At 45.7% G+C, this 15,875-nt stretch overlaps 6 non-coding genes across 6 annotated transcripts; all 6 read left to right on the forward strand.

Annotated features, from left to right (window-relative positions):
• The first annotated feature begins 2,056 nt into the window (after positions 1-2,056).
• trnaa-agc (transfer RNA alanine (anticodon AGC)) lies at positions 2,057-2,129 on the forward strand. Its single transcript has one exon. It is a non-coding gene; the product is annotated as a tRNA-Ala (tRNA).
• Positions 2,130-3,177: 1,048 nt separating this feature from the next.
• Positions 3,178-3,250, forward strand: trnaa-agc (transfer RNA alanine (anticodon AGC)). The gene has a single exon. It is a non-coding gene; the product is annotated as a tRNA-Ala (tRNA).
• Positions 3,251-4,820: 1,570 nt separating this feature from the next.
• trnaa-agc (transfer RNA alanine (anticodon AGC)) lies at positions 4,821-4,893 on the forward strand. Its single transcript has one exon. It is a non-coding gene; the product is annotated as a tRNA-Ala (tRNA).
• Positions 4,894-9,220: 4,327 nt separating this feature from the next.
• On the forward strand, positions 9,221-9,293 carry trnaa-agc (transfer RNA alanine (anticodon AGC)). Its single transcript has one exon. It is a non-coding gene; the product is annotated as a tRNA-Ala (tRNA).
• A 2,688-nt stretch (positions 9,294-11,981) lies between these two features.
• On the forward strand, positions 11,982-12,054 carry trnaa-agc (transfer RNA alanine (anticodon AGC)). The gene has a single exon. It is a non-coding gene; the product is annotated as a tRNA-Ala (tRNA).
• A 1,515-nt stretch (positions 12,055-13,569) lies between these two features.
• On the forward strand, positions 13,570-13,642 carry trnaa-agc (transfer RNA alanine (anticodon AGC)). The gene has a single exon. It is a non-coding gene; the product is annotated as a tRNA-Ala (tRNA).
• Positions 13,643-15,875: the final 2,233 nt, after the last annotated feature.

The following is a 15,875-nucleotide window of genomic DNA, read 5'->3' on the forward strand; positions in this document are numbered from 1 at the left end:
CCAGGCAATCATGTGGCAGTCCTGCAATGCATAAAATCATGCAGATGTGGGCCAGCAGCTGCAACTAATGTTGTGGGGATTCTCTGCATGTGAGAGGTAGTGGGTATTTTCACTTTACCAAATATAAGGCCAGCTCAGGCAAACATTTAAAAGTAATGGATCTTCCACCCTGTCTGGTAATAATGGCCACATGGCATCCCACAGAGATCAGTTCTGGGTCGACTGCTCTTTTCTATCTACAATACATCACTGGGACAGGTGATTGAGTCTCATGGCTTCTCATACCACTGCTATGCTGATGACGCCAAGCGCTATTTGTCCTACCAGCCTGACGATCCATGATATCCAGCCTTATAGCTGCACAAATTCATGCATTACCCAACTAAGCCAATCATCTCACACTCTCTGGTAATGTGGAGGTTCTCCATTGCCTGTAGGGGGATATCCATGATGTCCAATCTTGAAGGCAGGGGGATCAGCTCAGATGGTAGAGCGCTTGCTTTGCATGTGAGAGGTAGTGGGAGCCTCCAAAAACTGCTCTTTCTCATTGTCAAAAACTTTCCATGAGAACCTTTTAAGGTACAGCTGCACACATTCATGCATTTATCTTGCCAGGCAATCATGTGGCAGTCCTACAATGCATAAAATCATGCAGATGTGGGGCTGCAGCAGCTAATGTTGACTTTAACCAACATATTGGGGTATGTAAGTAAGTCTTGCTTTGCATGCGAGAGGTAGCGGGATCGATGCCTGCATCCTCTAAATACTGCTCTTTCCCCAGTGTTAAAAACTAACTCTGAGAACCTTTTCAGGAACAGTGGCACAAATTCATGCATTATCCAACTAAGCCAATCATCTCACACTGTCTGGTAATGTGGAGGTTCTCCATTGCCTGTAGGGGGATATCCATGATGTCCAATCTTGAAGGCAGGGGGATCAGCTCAGATGGTAGAGTGCTTGCTTTGCATGTGAGAGGTAGTGGGATCCTCCAAAAACTGCTCTGTTCTCAGTGTCAAAAACTATCCTTGAGAACCTTTTAAGGTACAGCTGCACACATTCATGCATTTATCTTGCCAGGCAATCATGTGGCAGTCCTGCAATGCATAAAATCATGCAGATGTGGGCCAGCAGCTGCAGCTAATGTTGTGGGGATTCTCTGCATGTGAGAGGTAGTGGGATCCTCCAAAAACGGTTATGTTCTCAGTGTCAAAAACTATCCTTGAGAACCTCTTAAGGTACAGCTGCACACATTCATGCATTTATCTAGCCAGGCAATCATGTGGCAGCCCTGCAATGCATAAAATCATGCAGATGTTGGCCAGCAGCTGCAGCTAATGTTCACTTCAACCATCATATTGGGGTATGTAAGTAAGTCTTGCTTTGCATGCGGGATGGACGCCTGCACCCTCCATATACTGCTCTTTCCCCAGTGTTAAAAACTAACTCTGAGAACCTTTTCAGGAACAGCGGCACAAATTCATGCATTATCCAACTAAGCCAATCATCTCACACTGTCTGGTAATGTGGAGATTCTCCATCGCCTGTAGGGGGATTAGCTCAGATGGTAGAGTGCTTGCTTAGCATGCGCGAGGTAGTGGGATTCTCCCGCATCCTCCAAAAACTGCTCTCTTCTCATTGTCAAAAGCTATCCTTGAGAACCTTTTAAGGTAAAGCTGCACACATTCATGCATTTATCTTGCCAGGCAATGTGGCAGTCCTGCAATGCATAAAATCATGCAGATGTGGGCCAGCAGCTGCAACTAATGTTGTGGGGATTCTCTGCATGTGAGAGGCAGTGGGTATTTTCTCTTTACCAAATATAAGGCCAGCTCAGGCAAACATTTAAAAGAAATGGATCTTCCACCCTGTCTGGTAATAATGGCCACATGGCATCCCACAGAGATCAGTTCTGGGTCGACTGCTCTTTTCTATCTACAATACATCTCTGGGACAGGTGATTGAGTCTCATGGCTTCTCATACCACTGCTATGCTGATGACGCCAAGCGCTATTTGTCCTTCCAGCCTGACGATCCATGATATCCAGCCATAAAGGCAGGGGGATTAGCTCAGGTGGTAGAGCGCTCGCTTAGCATGCGAGAGGTAGCGGGATCGATGCCTGCATCCTCCAAATATTGCTCTTTTCCCAGTGTCAAAAACTAACTCTGAGAACCTTTTCAGGAACAGCTGCACAAATTCATGCATTACCCAACTAAGCCAATCATCTCACACTGTCTGGTAATGTGGAGATTCTCCAGTGTGCATGGGAGAGGTAGTGGGTTCCTCCTGTATCCTCCTAAAACGGTTATGTTCTCAGTGTCAAAAACTATCCTTGAGAACTTCTTAAGGTACAGCTGCACACATTCATGCATTTATCTAGCCAGGCAATCATGTGGCAGCCCTGCAATGCATAAAATCATGCAGATGTGGGGCTGCAGCAGCTAATATTGACTTTAACCAACATATTGGGGTATGTAAGTAAGTCTTGCTTTGCATGCGAGAGGTAGCGGGATCGATGCCTGCATCCTCCAAATATTGCTCTTTTCCCAGTGTCAAAAACTAACTCTGAGAACCTTTTCAGGAACAGCTGCACAAATTCATACATTATCCAACTAAGCCAATCATCTCACACTGTCTGGTAATGTGGAGATTCTCCATCGCCTGTAGGGGGATTAGCTCAGATGGTAGAGTGCTTGCTTAGCATGCGAGAGGTAGTGGGATTCTCCCGCATCCTCCAAAAACTGCTCTCTTCTCATTGTCAAAAGCTATCCTTGAGAACCTTTTAAGGTAAAGCTGCACACATTCATGCATTTATCTTGCCAGGCAATCATGTGGCAGTCCTGCAATGCATAAAATCATGCAGATGTGGGCCAGCAGCTGCAACTAATGTTGTGGGGATTCTCTGCATGTGAGAGGTAGTGGGTATTTTCTCTTTACCAAATATAAGGCCAGCTCAGGCAAACATTTGAAAGAAATGGATCTTCCACCCTGTCTGGTAATAATGGCCACATGGCATCCCACAGAGATCATTTCTGGGTCGACTGCTCTTTTCTATCTACAATACATCTCTGGGACAGGTGATTGAGTCTCATGGCTTCTCATACCACTGCTATGCTGATGACGCCAAGCGCTATTTGTCCTTCCAGCCTGACGATCCATGATATCCAATCTTGAAGGCAGGGGGATTAGCTCAGATGGTAGAGCGCTTGCTTAGCATGCGAGAGGTAGCGGGATCGATGCCCGCATCCTCCAAATATTGCTCTTTTCCCAGTGTCAAAAACTAACTCTGAGAACCTTTTCAGGAACAGCTGCACAAATTCATGCAATATACCCCTAAGCCAATCATCTTACACCCTGTCTGGTAATGTGGAGAGTGGGTATTGCATACAGGGGGATTAGCTCAAATGGTAGAGCGCTCGCTTTGCATGCGAGAGTTAGCGGGATCAATGCCTGCATCCTCCAAATAGTGCTCTTTCCTGTGTTAAAAATTAACTCTGAGAACCTTTTCAGGAACAGCTGCACAAATTCATGCATTACCCAACTAAGCCAATCATCTCACACTGTCTGGTAATGTGGAGGTTCTCCATTGCCTGTAGGGGGATATCCATGATGTCCAATCTTGAAGGCAGGGGGATCAGCTCAGATGGTAGATCGCTTGCTTTGCATGTGAGAGGTAGTGGGATCCTCCAAAAACTGCTCTGTTCTCATTGTCAAAAACTTTCCTTGAGAACCTTTTAAGGTACAGCTGCACACATTCATGCATTTATCTTGCCAGGCAATCATGTGGCAGTCCTGCAATGCATAAAATCATGCAGATGTGGGCCAGCAGCTGCAGCTAATGTTGTGGGGATTCTCTGCATGTGAGAGGTAGTGGGATCCTCCAAAAACGGTTATGTTCTCAGTGTCAAAAACTATCCTTGAGAACCTCTTAAGGTACAGCTGCACACATTCATGCATTTATCTAGCCAGGCAATCATGTGGCAGCCCTGCAATGCATAAAATCATGCAGATGTTGGCCAGCAGCTGCAGCTAATGTTGTGGGGATTCTCTGCATGTGAGAGGTAGTGGGATCCTCCAAAAACTGCTATGTTCTCAGTGTCAAAAACTATCCTTGAGAACCTCTTAAGGTACAGCTGCACACATTCATGCATTTATCTAGCCAGGCAATCATGTGGCAGCCCTGCAATGCATAAAATCATGCCGATGTTGGCCAGCAGCTGCAGCTAATGTTCACTTCAACCATCATATTGGGGTACGTAAGTAAGTCTTGCTTTGCATGCGGGATGGACGCCTGCACCCTCCAAATACTGCTCTGTTCTCAGTGTCAAAAACTATCCCTGAAAACCTCTTAAGGTACAGCTGCATGCATTTATCCAGCCAGGCAATCATGTGGCAGCCCTGCAATGCATAAAATCATGCAGATGTGGGCCAGCAGCTAATGTTCACTTCAACCATCATATTGGGGTATGTAAGTAAGTCTCACGTCTTGGCATTTAAGTGGAGAAAGATGAGTCCAAGTAAACATACAGACCCTTAACTTAAAGTTCCGAGTCCTAAACAAGACACTATTTTCTCTTTACCAAATATAAGGCCAGCTCAGGCAAACATTTAAAAGAAATGGATCTTCCACCCTGTCTGGTAATAATGGCCACATGGCATCCCACAGAGATCAGTTCTGGGTCGACTGCTCTTTTCTATCTACAATACATCTCTGGGACAGGTGATTGAGTCTCATGGCTTCTCATACCACTGCTATGCTGATGACGCCAAGCGCTATTTGTCCTTCCAGCCTGACGATCCATGATATCCAGCCTTATAGGCAGGGGGATTAGCTCAGATGGTAGAGCGCTCGCTTAGCATGCGAGAGGTAGCGGGATCGATGCCCGCATCCTCCAAATATTGCTCTTTTCCCAGTGTCAAAAACTAACTCTGAGAACCTTTTCAGGAACAGCTGCACAAATTCATGCAATATACCCCTAAGCCAATCATCTTACACCCTGTCTGGTAATGTGGAGAGTGGGTATTGCATGCAGGGGGATTAGCTCAAATGGTAGAGCGCTCGCTTTGCATGCGAGAGGTAGCGGGATCGATGCCTGCATCCTCCAAATAGTGCTCTTTCCCCAGTGTTAAAAATTAACTCTGAGAACCTTTTCAGGAACAGCTGCACAAATTCATGCATTACCCAACTAAGCCAATCATCTCACACTGTCTGGTAATGTGGAGGTTCTCCATTGCCTGTAGGGGGATATCCATGATGTCCAATCTTGAAGGCAGGGGGATCAGCTCAGATGGTAGATCGCTTGCTTTGCATGTGAGAGGTAGTGGGATCCTCCAAAAACTGCTCTGTTCTCATTGTCAAAAACTTTCCTTGAGAACCTTTTAAGGTACAGCTGCACACATTCATGCATTTATCTTGCCAGGCAATCATGTGGCAGTCCTGCAATGCATAAAATCATGCAGATGTGGGCCAGCAGCTGCAGCTAATGTTGTGGGGATTCTCTGCATGTGAGAGGTAGTGGGATCCTCCAAAAACTGCTATGTTCTCAGTGTCAAAAACTATCCTTGAGAACCTCTTAAGGTACAGCTGCACACATTCATGCATTTATCTAGCCAGGCAATCATGTGGCAGCCCTGCAATGCATAAAATCATGCAGATGTGGGGCTGCAGCTAATGTTCACTTTAACCATCATATTGGGGTATGTAAGTAAGTCTTGCTTTGCATGCGAGAGGTAACGGGATGGATGCCTGAACCCTCCAAATATTGTTCTTTTCCCAGTGTTAAAAACTAACTCAGAGAACCTTTTCAGGAACAGCTGCACAAATTCATGCATTACCCAACTAAGCCAATAGTCTCACACTGTCTGGTAATGTGGAGATTCTCCATTGCCTGTAGGGGGATATCCATGATATCCAATCTTGAAGGCAGGGGGATCAGCTCAGATGGTAGAGCGCTTGCTTTGCATGCGAAAGGTAGTGGGATCCTCCAAAAACTGCTCTGTTCTCATTGTCAAAAACTATCCTTGAGAGCCTTTTAAGGTACAGCTGCACACATTCATGCATTTATCTTGCCAGGCAATCATGTGGCAGTCCTGCAATGCATAAAATCATGCAGATGTGGGCCAGCAGCTGCAGCTAATGTTGTGGGGATTCTCTGCATGTGAGAGGTAGTGGGATCCTCCAAAAACTGCTATGTTCTCAGTATCAAAAACTATCCTTGAGAACCTCTTAAGGTACAGCTGCACACATTCATGCATTTATCTAGCCAGGCAATCATGTGGCAGCCCTGCAATGCATAAAATCATGCAGATGTTGGCCAGCAGCTGCAGCTAATGTTGTGGGGATTCTCTGCATGTGAGAGGTAGTGGGATCCTCCAAAAACTGCTATGTTCTCAGTGTCAAAAACTATCCTTGAGAACCTCTTAAGGTACAGCTGCACACATTCATGCATTTATCTAGCCAGGCAATCATGTGGCAGCCCTGCAATGCATAAAATCATGCAGATGTTGGCCAGCAGCTGCAGCTAATGTTCACTTCAACCATCATATTGGGGTACGTAAGTAAGTCTTGCTTTGCATGCGGGATGGACGCCTGCACCCTCCAAATACTGCTCTGTTCTCAGTGTCAAAAACTATCCCTGAAAACCTCTTAAGGTACAGCTGCATGCATTTATCCAGCCAGGCAATCATGTGGCAGCCCTGCAATGCATAAAATCATGCAGATGTGGGCCAGCAGCTAATGTTCACTTCAACCATCATATTGGGGTATGTAAGTAAGTCTCACGTCTTGGCATTTAAGTGGAGAAAGATGAGTCCAAGTAAACATACAGACCCTTAACTTAAAGTTCCGAGTCCTAAACAAGACACTATTTTCTCTTTACCAAATATAAGGCCAGCTCAGGCAAACATTTAAAAGAAATGGATCTTCCACCCTGTCTGGTAATAATGGCCACATGGCATCCCACAGAGATCAGTTCTGGGTCGACTGCTCTTTTCTATCTACAATACATCTCTGGGACAGGTGATTGAGTCTCATGGCTTCTCATACCACTGCTATGCTGATGACGCCAAGCGCTATTTGTCCTTCCAGCCTGACGATCCATGATATCCAGCCTTATAGGCAGGGGGATTAGCTCAGATGGTAGAGCGCTCGCTTAGCATGCGAGAGGTAGCCGGATCGATGCCCGCATCCTCCAAATATTGCTCTTTTCCCAGTGTCAAAAACTAACTCTGAGAACCTTTTCAGGAACAGCTGCACAAATTCATGCAATATACCCCTAAGCCAATCATCTTACACCCTGTCTGGTAATGTGGAGAGTGGGTATTGCATGCAGGGGGATTAGCTCAAATGGTAGAGCGCTCGCTTTGCATGCGAGAGGTAGCGGGATCGATGCCTGCATCCTCCAAATAGTGCTCTTTCCCCAGTGTTAAAAATTAACTCTGAGAACCTTTTCAGGAACAGCTGCACAAATTCATGCATTACCCAACTAAGCCAATCATCTCACACTGTCTGGTAATGTGGAGGTTCTCCATTGCCTGTAGGGGGATATCCATGATGTCCAATCTTGAAGGCAGGGGGATCAGCTCAGATGGTAGATCGCTTGCTTTGCATGTGAGAGGTAGTGGGATCCTCCAAAAACTGCTCTGTTCTCATTGTCAAAAACTTTCCTTGATAACCTTTTAAGGTACAGCTGCACACATTTATGCATTTATCTTGCCAGGCAATCATGTGGCAGTCCTGCAATGCATAAAATCATGCAGATGTGGGCCAGCAGCTGCAGCTAATGTTGTGGGGATTCTCTGCATGTGAGAGGTAGTGGGATCCTCCAAAAACGGTAATGTTCTCAGTGTCAAAAACTATCCTTGAGAACCTCTTAAGGTACAGCTGCACACATTCATGCATTTATCTAGCCAGGCAATCATGTGGCAGCCCTGCAATGCATAAAATCATGCAGATGTGGGGCTGCAGCTAATGTTCACTTTAACCATCATATTGGGGTATGTAAGTAAGTCTTGCTTTGCATGCGAGAGGTAACGGGATGGATGCCTGAACCCTCCAAATATTGTTCTTTTCCCAGTGTTAAAAACTAACTCAGAGAACCTTTTCAGGAACAGCTGCACAAATTCATGCATTACCCAACTAAGCCAATAGTCTCACACTGTCTGGTAATGTGGAGATTCTCCATTGCCTGTAGGGGGATATCCATGATGTCCAATCTTGAAGGCAGGGGGATCAGCTCAGATGGTAGATCGCTTGCTTTGCATGTGGGAGGTAGTGGGATCCTCCAAAAACTGCTCTGTTCTCATTGTCAAAAACTTTCCTTGAGAACCTTTTAAGGTACAGCTGCACACATTCATGCATTTATCTTGCCAGGCAATCATGTGGCAGTCCTGCAATGCATAAAATCATGCAGATGTGGGCCAGCAGCTGCAGCTAATGTTGTGGGGATTCTCTGCATGTGAGAGGTAGTGGGATCCTCCAAAAACGGTTATGTTCTCAGTGTCAAAAACTATCCTTGAGAACCTCTTAAGGTACAGCTGCACACATTCATTCATGCATTTATCTAGCCAGGCAATCATGTGGCAGCCCTGCAATGCATAAAATCATGCATATGTTGGCCAGCAGCTAATGTTCACTTCAACCATCATATTGGGGTACGTAAGTAAGTCTTGCTTTGCATGCGGGATGGACGCCTGCACCCTCCAAATACTGCTCTGTTCTCAGTGTCAAAAACTATCCCTGAAAACCTCTTAAGGTACAGCTGCATGCATTTATCCAGCCAGGCAATCATGTGGCAGCCCTGCAATGCATAAAATCATGCAGATGTGGGCCAGCAGCTAATGTTCACTTCAACCATCATATTGGGGTATGTAAGTAAGTCTCACGTCTTGGCATTTAAGTGGAGAAAGATGAGTCCAAGTAAACATACAGACCCTTAACTTAAAGTTCCGAGTCCTAAACAAGACACTATTTTCTCTTTACCAAATATAAGGCCATCTCAGGCAAACATTTAAAAGAAATGGATCTTCCACCCTGTCTGGTAATAATGGCCACATGGCATCCCACAGAGATCAGTTCTGGGTCGACTGCTCTTTTCTATCTACAATACATCTCTGGGACAGGTGATTGAGTCTCATGGCTTCTCATACCACTGCTATGCTGATGACGCCAAGCGCTATTTGTCCTTCCAGCCTGACGATCCATGATATCCAGCCTTATAGGCAGGGGGATTAGCTCAGATGGTAGAGCGCTCGCTTAGCATGCGAGAGGTAGCGGGATCGATGCCCGCATCCTCCAAATATTGCTCTTTTCCCAGTGTCAAAAACTAACTCTGAGAACCTTTTCAGGAACAGCTGCACAAATTCATGCAATATACCCCTAAGCCAATCATCTTACACCCTGTCTGGTAATGTGGAGAGTGGGTATTGCATGCAGGGGGATTAGCTCAAATGGAAGAGCGCTCGCTTTGCATGCGAGAGGTAGCGGGATCGATGCCTGCATCCTCCAAATAGTGCTCTTTCCCCAGTGTTAAAAATTAACTCTGAGAACCTTTTCAGGAACAGCTGCACAAATTCATGCATTACCCAACTAAGCCAATCATCTCACACTGTCTGGTAATGTGGAGGTTCTCCATTGCCTGTAGGGGGATATCCACGATGTCCAATCTTGAAGGCAGGGGGATCAGCTCAGATGGTAGATCGCTTGCTTTGCATGTGAGAGGTAGTGGGATCCTCCAAAAACTGCTCTGTTCTCATTGTCAAAAACTTTCCTTGAGAACCTTTTAAGGTACAGCTGCACACATTCATGCATTTATCTTGCCAGGCAATCATGTGGCAGTCCTGCAATGCATAAAATCATGCAGATGTGGGCCAGCAGCTGCAGCTAATGTTGTGGGGATTCTCTGCATGTGAGAGGTAGTGGGATCCTCCAAAAACGGTTATGTTCTCAGTGTCAAAAACTATCCTTGAGAACCTCTTAAGGTACAGCTGCACACATTCATGCATTTATCTAGCCAGGCAATCATGTGGCAGCCCTGCAATGCATAAAATCATGCAGATGTGGGGCTGCAGCTAATGTTCACTTTAACCATCATATTGGGGTATGTAAGTAAGTCTTGCTTTGCATGCGAGAGGTAACGGGATGGATGCCTGAACCCTCCAAATATTGTTCTTTTCCCAGTGTTAAAAACTAACTCAGAGAACCTTTTCAGGAACAGCTGCACAAATTCATGCATTACCCAACTAAGCCAATAGTCTCACACTGTCTGGTAATGTGGAGATTCTCCATTGCCTGTAGGGGGATATCCATGATATCCAATCTTGAAGGCAGGGGGATCAGCTCAGATGGTAGAGCGCTTGCTTTGCATGTGAAAGGTAGTGGGATCCTCCAAAAACTGCTCTGTTCTCATTGTCAAAAACTTTCCTTGAGAACCTTTTAAGGTACAGCTGCACACATTCATGCATTTATCTTGCCAGGCAATCATGTGGCAGTCCTGCAATGCATAAAATCATGCAGATGTGGGCCAGCAGCTGCAGCTAATGTTGTGGGGATTCTCTGCATGTGAGAGGTAGTGGGATCCTCCAAAAACGGTTATGTTCTCAGTGTCAAAAACTATCCTTGAGAACCTCTTAAGGTACAGCTGCACACATTCATTCATGCATTTATCTAGCCAGGCAATCATGTGGCAGCCCTGCAATGCATAAAATCATGCAGATGTGGGGCTGCAGCTAATGTTCACTTTAACCATCATATTGGGGTATGTAAGTAAGTCTTGCTTTGCATGCGAGAGGTAACGGGATGGATGCCTGAACCCTCCAAATATTGTTCTTTTCCCAGTGTTAAAAACTAACTCAGAGAACCTTTTCAGGAACAGCTGCACAAATTCATGCATTACCCAACTAAGCCAATAGTCTCACACTGTCTGGTAATGTGGAGATTCTCCATTGCCTGTAGGGGGATATCCATGATATCCAATCTTGAAGGCAGGGGGATCAGCTCAGATGGTAGAGCGCTTGCTTTGCATGTGAAAGGTAGTGGGATCCTCCAAAAACTGCTCTGTTCTCATTGTCAAAAACTATCCTTGAGAGCCTTTTAAGGTACAGCTGCACAAATTCATGCATTTATCTTGCCAGGCAATCATGTGGCAGTCCTGCAATGCATAAAATCATGCAGATGTGGGCCAGCAGCTGCAGCTAATGTTGTGGGGATTCTCTGCATGTGAGAGGTAGTGGGATCCTCCAAAAACTGCTATGTTCTCAGTGTCAAAAACTATCCTTGAGAACCTCTTAAGGTACAGCTGCACACATTCATGCATTTATCTAGCCAGGCAATCATGTGGCAGCCCTGCAATGCATAAAATCATGCAGATGTTGGCCAGCAGCTGCAGCTAATGTTCACTTCAACCATCATATTGGGGTACGTAAGTAAGTCTTGCTTTGCATGCGGGATGGACGCCTGCACCCTCCAAATACTGCTCTGTTCTCAGTGTCAAAAACTATCCCTGAAAACCTCTTAAGGTACAGCTGCATGCATTTATCCAGCCAGGCAATCATGTGGCAGCCCTGCAATGCATAAAATCATGCAGATGTGGGCCAGCAGCTAATGTTCACTTCAACCATCATATTGGGGTATGTAAGTAAGTCTCACGTCTTGGCATTTAAGTGGAGAAAGATGAGTCCAAGTAAACATACAGACCCTTAACTTAAAGTTCCGAGTCCTAAACAAGACACTATTTTCTCTTTACCAAATATAAGGCCATCTCAGGCAAACATTTAAAAGAAATGGATCTTCCACCCTGTCTGGTAATAATGGCCACATGGCATCCCACAGAGATCAGTTCTGGGTCGACTGCTCTTTTCTATCTACAATACATCTCTGGGACAGGTGATTGAGTCTCATGGCTTCTCATACCACTGCTATGCTGATGACGCCAAGCGCTATTTGTCCTTCCAGCCTGACGATCCATGATATCCAGCCTTATAGGCAGGGGGATTAGCTCAGATGGTAGAGCGCTCGCTTAGCATGCGAGAGGTAGCGGGATCGATGCCCGCATCCTCCAAATATTGCTCTTTTCCCAGTGTCAAAAACTAACTCTGAGAACCTTTTCAGGAACAGCTGCACAAATTCATGCAATGTACCCCTAAGCCAATCATCTTACACCCTGTCTGGTAATGTGGAGAGTGGGTATTGCATGCAGGGGGATTAGCTCAAATGGTAGAGTGCTCGCTTTGCATGCGAGAGGTAGCGGGATCGATGCCTGCATCCTCCAAATAGTGCTCTTTCCCCAGTGTTAAAAATTAACTCTGAGAACCTTTTCAGGAACAGCTGCACAAATTCATGCATTACCCAACTAAGCCAATCATCTCACACTGTCTGGTAATGTGGAGGTTCTCCATTGCCTGTAGGGGGATATCCATGATGTCCAATCTTGAAGGCAGGGGGATCAGCTCAGATGGTAGATCGCTTGCTTTGCATGTGAGAGGTAGTGGGATCCTCCAAAAACTGCTCTGTTCTCATTGTCAAAAACTTTCCTTGAGAACCTTTTAAGGTACAGCTGCACACATTCATGCATTTATCTTGCCAGGCAATCATGTGGCAGTCCTGCAATGCATAAAATCATGCAGATGTGGGCCAGCAGCTGCAGCTAATGTTGTGGGGATTCTCTGCATGTGAGAGGTAGTGGGATCCTCCAAAAACGGTTATGTTCTCAGTGTCAAAAACTATCCTTGAGAACCTCTTAAGGTACAGCTGCACACATTCATTCATGCATTTATCTAGCCAGGCAATCATGTGGCAGCCCTGCAATGCATAAAATCATGCAGATGTGGGGCTGCAGCTAATGTTCACTTTAACCATCATATTGGGGTATGTAAGTAAGTCTTGCTTTGCATGCGAGAGGTAACGGGATGGATGCCTGAACCCTCCAAATATTGTTCTTTTCCCAGTGTTAAAAACTAACTCAGAGAACCTTTTCAGGAACAGCTGCACAAATTCATGCATTACCCAACTAAGCCAATAGTCTCACACTGTCTGGTAATGTGGAGATTCTCCATCGCCTGTAGGGGGATTAGCTCAGATGGTAGAGTGCTTGCTTAGCATGCGAGAGGTAGTGGGATTCTCCCGCATCCTCCAAAAACTGCTCTCTTCTCATTGTCAAAAGCTATCCTTGAGAACCTTTTAAGGTAAAGCTGCACACATTCATGCATTTATCTTGCCAGGCAATCATGTGGCAGTCCTGCAATGCATAAAATCATGCAGATGTGGGCCAGCAGCTGCAACTAATGTTGTGGGGATTCTCTGCATGTGAGAGGTAGTGGGTATTTTCTCTTTACCAAATATAAGGCCAGCTCAGGCAAACATTTAAAAGAAATGGATCTTCCACCCTGTCTGGTAATAATGGCCACATGGCATCCCACAGAGATCAGTTCTGGGTCGACTGCTCTTTTCTATCTACAATACATCTCTGGGACAGGTGATTGAGTCTCATGGCTTCTCATACCACTGCTATGCTGATGACGCCAAGCGCTATTTGTCCTTCCAGCCTGACGATCCATGATATCCAGCCTTATAGGCAGGGGGATTAGCTCAGGTGGTAGAGCGCTCGCTTAGCATGCGAGAGGTAGCGGGATCGATGCCCGCATCCTCCAAATATTGCTCTTTTCCCAGTGTCAAAAACTAACTCTGAGAACCTTTTCAGGAACAGCTGCACAAATTCATGCAATATACCCCTAAGCCAATCATCTTACACCCTGTCTGGTAATGTGGAGAGTGGGTAATGCATGCAGGGGGATTAGCTCAAATGGTAGAGCGCTCGCTTTGCATGCGAGAGGTAGCGGGATCGATGCCTGCATCCTCCAAATAGTGCTCTTTCCCCAGTGTTAAAAATTAACTCTGAGAACCTTTTCAGGAACAGCTGCACAAATTCATGCATTACCCAACTAAGCCAATCATCTCACACTGTCTGGTAATGTGGAGGTTCTCCATTGCCTGTAGGGGGATATCCATGATGTCCAATCTTGAAGGCAGGGGGATCAGCTCAGATGGTAGAGCGCTTGCTTTGCATGTGAAAGGTAGTGGGATCCTCCAAAAACTGCTCTGTTCTCATTGTCAAAAACTATCCTTGAGAGCCTTTTAAGGTACAGCTGCACACATTCATGCATTTATCTTGCCAGGCAATCATGTGGCAGTCCTGCAATGCATAAAATCATGCAGATGTGGGCCAGCAGCTGCAGCTAATGTTGTGGGGATTCTCTGCATGTGAGAGGTAGTGGGATCCTCCAAAAACTGCTATGTTCTCAGTATCAAAAACTATCCTTGAGAACCTCTTAAGGTACAGCTGCACACATTCATGCATTTATCTAGCCAGGCAATCATGTGGCAGCCCTGCAATGCATAAAATCATGCAGATGTTGGCCAGCAGCTGCAGCTAATGTTGTGGGGATTCTCTGCATGTGAGAGGTAGTGGGATCCTCCAAAAACTGCTATGTTCTCAGTGTCAAAAACTATCCTTGAGAACCTCTTAAGGTACAGCTGCACACATTCATGCATTTATCTAGCCAGGCAATCATGTGGCAGCCCTGCAATGCATAAAATCATGCAGATGTTGGCCAGCAGCTGCAGCTAATGTTCACTTCAACCATCATATTGGGGTACGTAAGTAAGTCTTGCTTTGCATGCGGGATGGACGCCTGCACCCTCCAAATACTGCTCTGTTCTCAGTGTCAAAAACTATCCCTGAAAACCTCTTAAGGTACAGCTGCATGCATTTATCCAGCCAGGCAATCATGTGGCAGCCCTGCAATGCATAAAATCATGCAGATGTGGGCCAGCAGCTAATGTTCACTTCAACCATCATATTGGGGTATGTAAGTAAGTCTCACGTCTTGGCATTTAAGTGGAGAAAGATGAGTCCAAGTAAACATACAGACCCTTAACTTAAAGTTCCGAGTCCTAAACAAGACACTATTTTCTCTTTACCAAATATAAGGCCAGCTCAGGCAAACATTTAAAAGAAATGGATCTTCCACCCTGTCTGGTAATAATGGCCACATGGCATCCCACAGAGATCAGTTCTGGGTCGACTGCTCTTTTCTATCTACAATACATCTCTGGGACAGGTGATTGAGTCTCATGGCTTCTCATACCACTGCTATGCTGATGACGCCAAGCGCTATTTGTCCTTCCAGCCTGACGATCCATGATATCCAGCCATAAAGGCAGGGGGATTAGCTCAGGTGGTAGAGCGCTCGCTTAGCATGCGAGAGGTAGCGGTATCGATGCCCGCATCCTCCAAATATTGCTCTTTTCCCAGTGTCAAAAACTAACTCTGAGAACCTTTTCAGGAACAGCTGCACAAATTCATGCATTACCCAACTAAGCCAATCATCTCACACTGTCTGGTAATGTGGAGATTCTCCAGTGTGCATGGGAGAGGTAGTGGGTTCCTCCTGTATCCTCCTAAAACGGTTATGTTCTCAGTGTCAAAAACTATCCTTGAGAACCTCTTAAGGTACAGCTGCACACATTCATGCATTTATCTAGCCAGGCAATCATGTGGCAGCCCTGCAATGCATAAAATCATGCAGATATGGGGCTGCAGCAGCTAATGTTGACTTTAACCAACATATTGGGGTATGTAAGTAAGTCTTGCTTTGCATGCGAGAGGTAGCGGGATCGATGCCTGCATCCTCCAAATACTGCTCTTTCCCCAGTGTTAAAAACTAACTCTGAGAACCTTTTCAGGAACAGCGGCACAAATTCATGCATTATCCAACTAAGCCAATCATCTCACACTGTCTGGTAATGTGGAGATTCTCCATCGCCTGTAGGGGGATTAGCTCAGATGGTAGAGTGCTTGCTTAGCATGGGAGAGGTAGTGGG

This window comes from Ictalurus furcatus, chromosome 14, assembly GCF_023375685.1.
Source record: "Ictalurus furcatus strain D&B chromosome 14, Billie_1.0, whole genome shotgun sequence".
Lineage (NCBI taxonomy): Eukaryota > Metazoa > Chordata > Actinopteri > Siluriformes > Ictaluridae > Ictalurus > Ictalurus furcatus.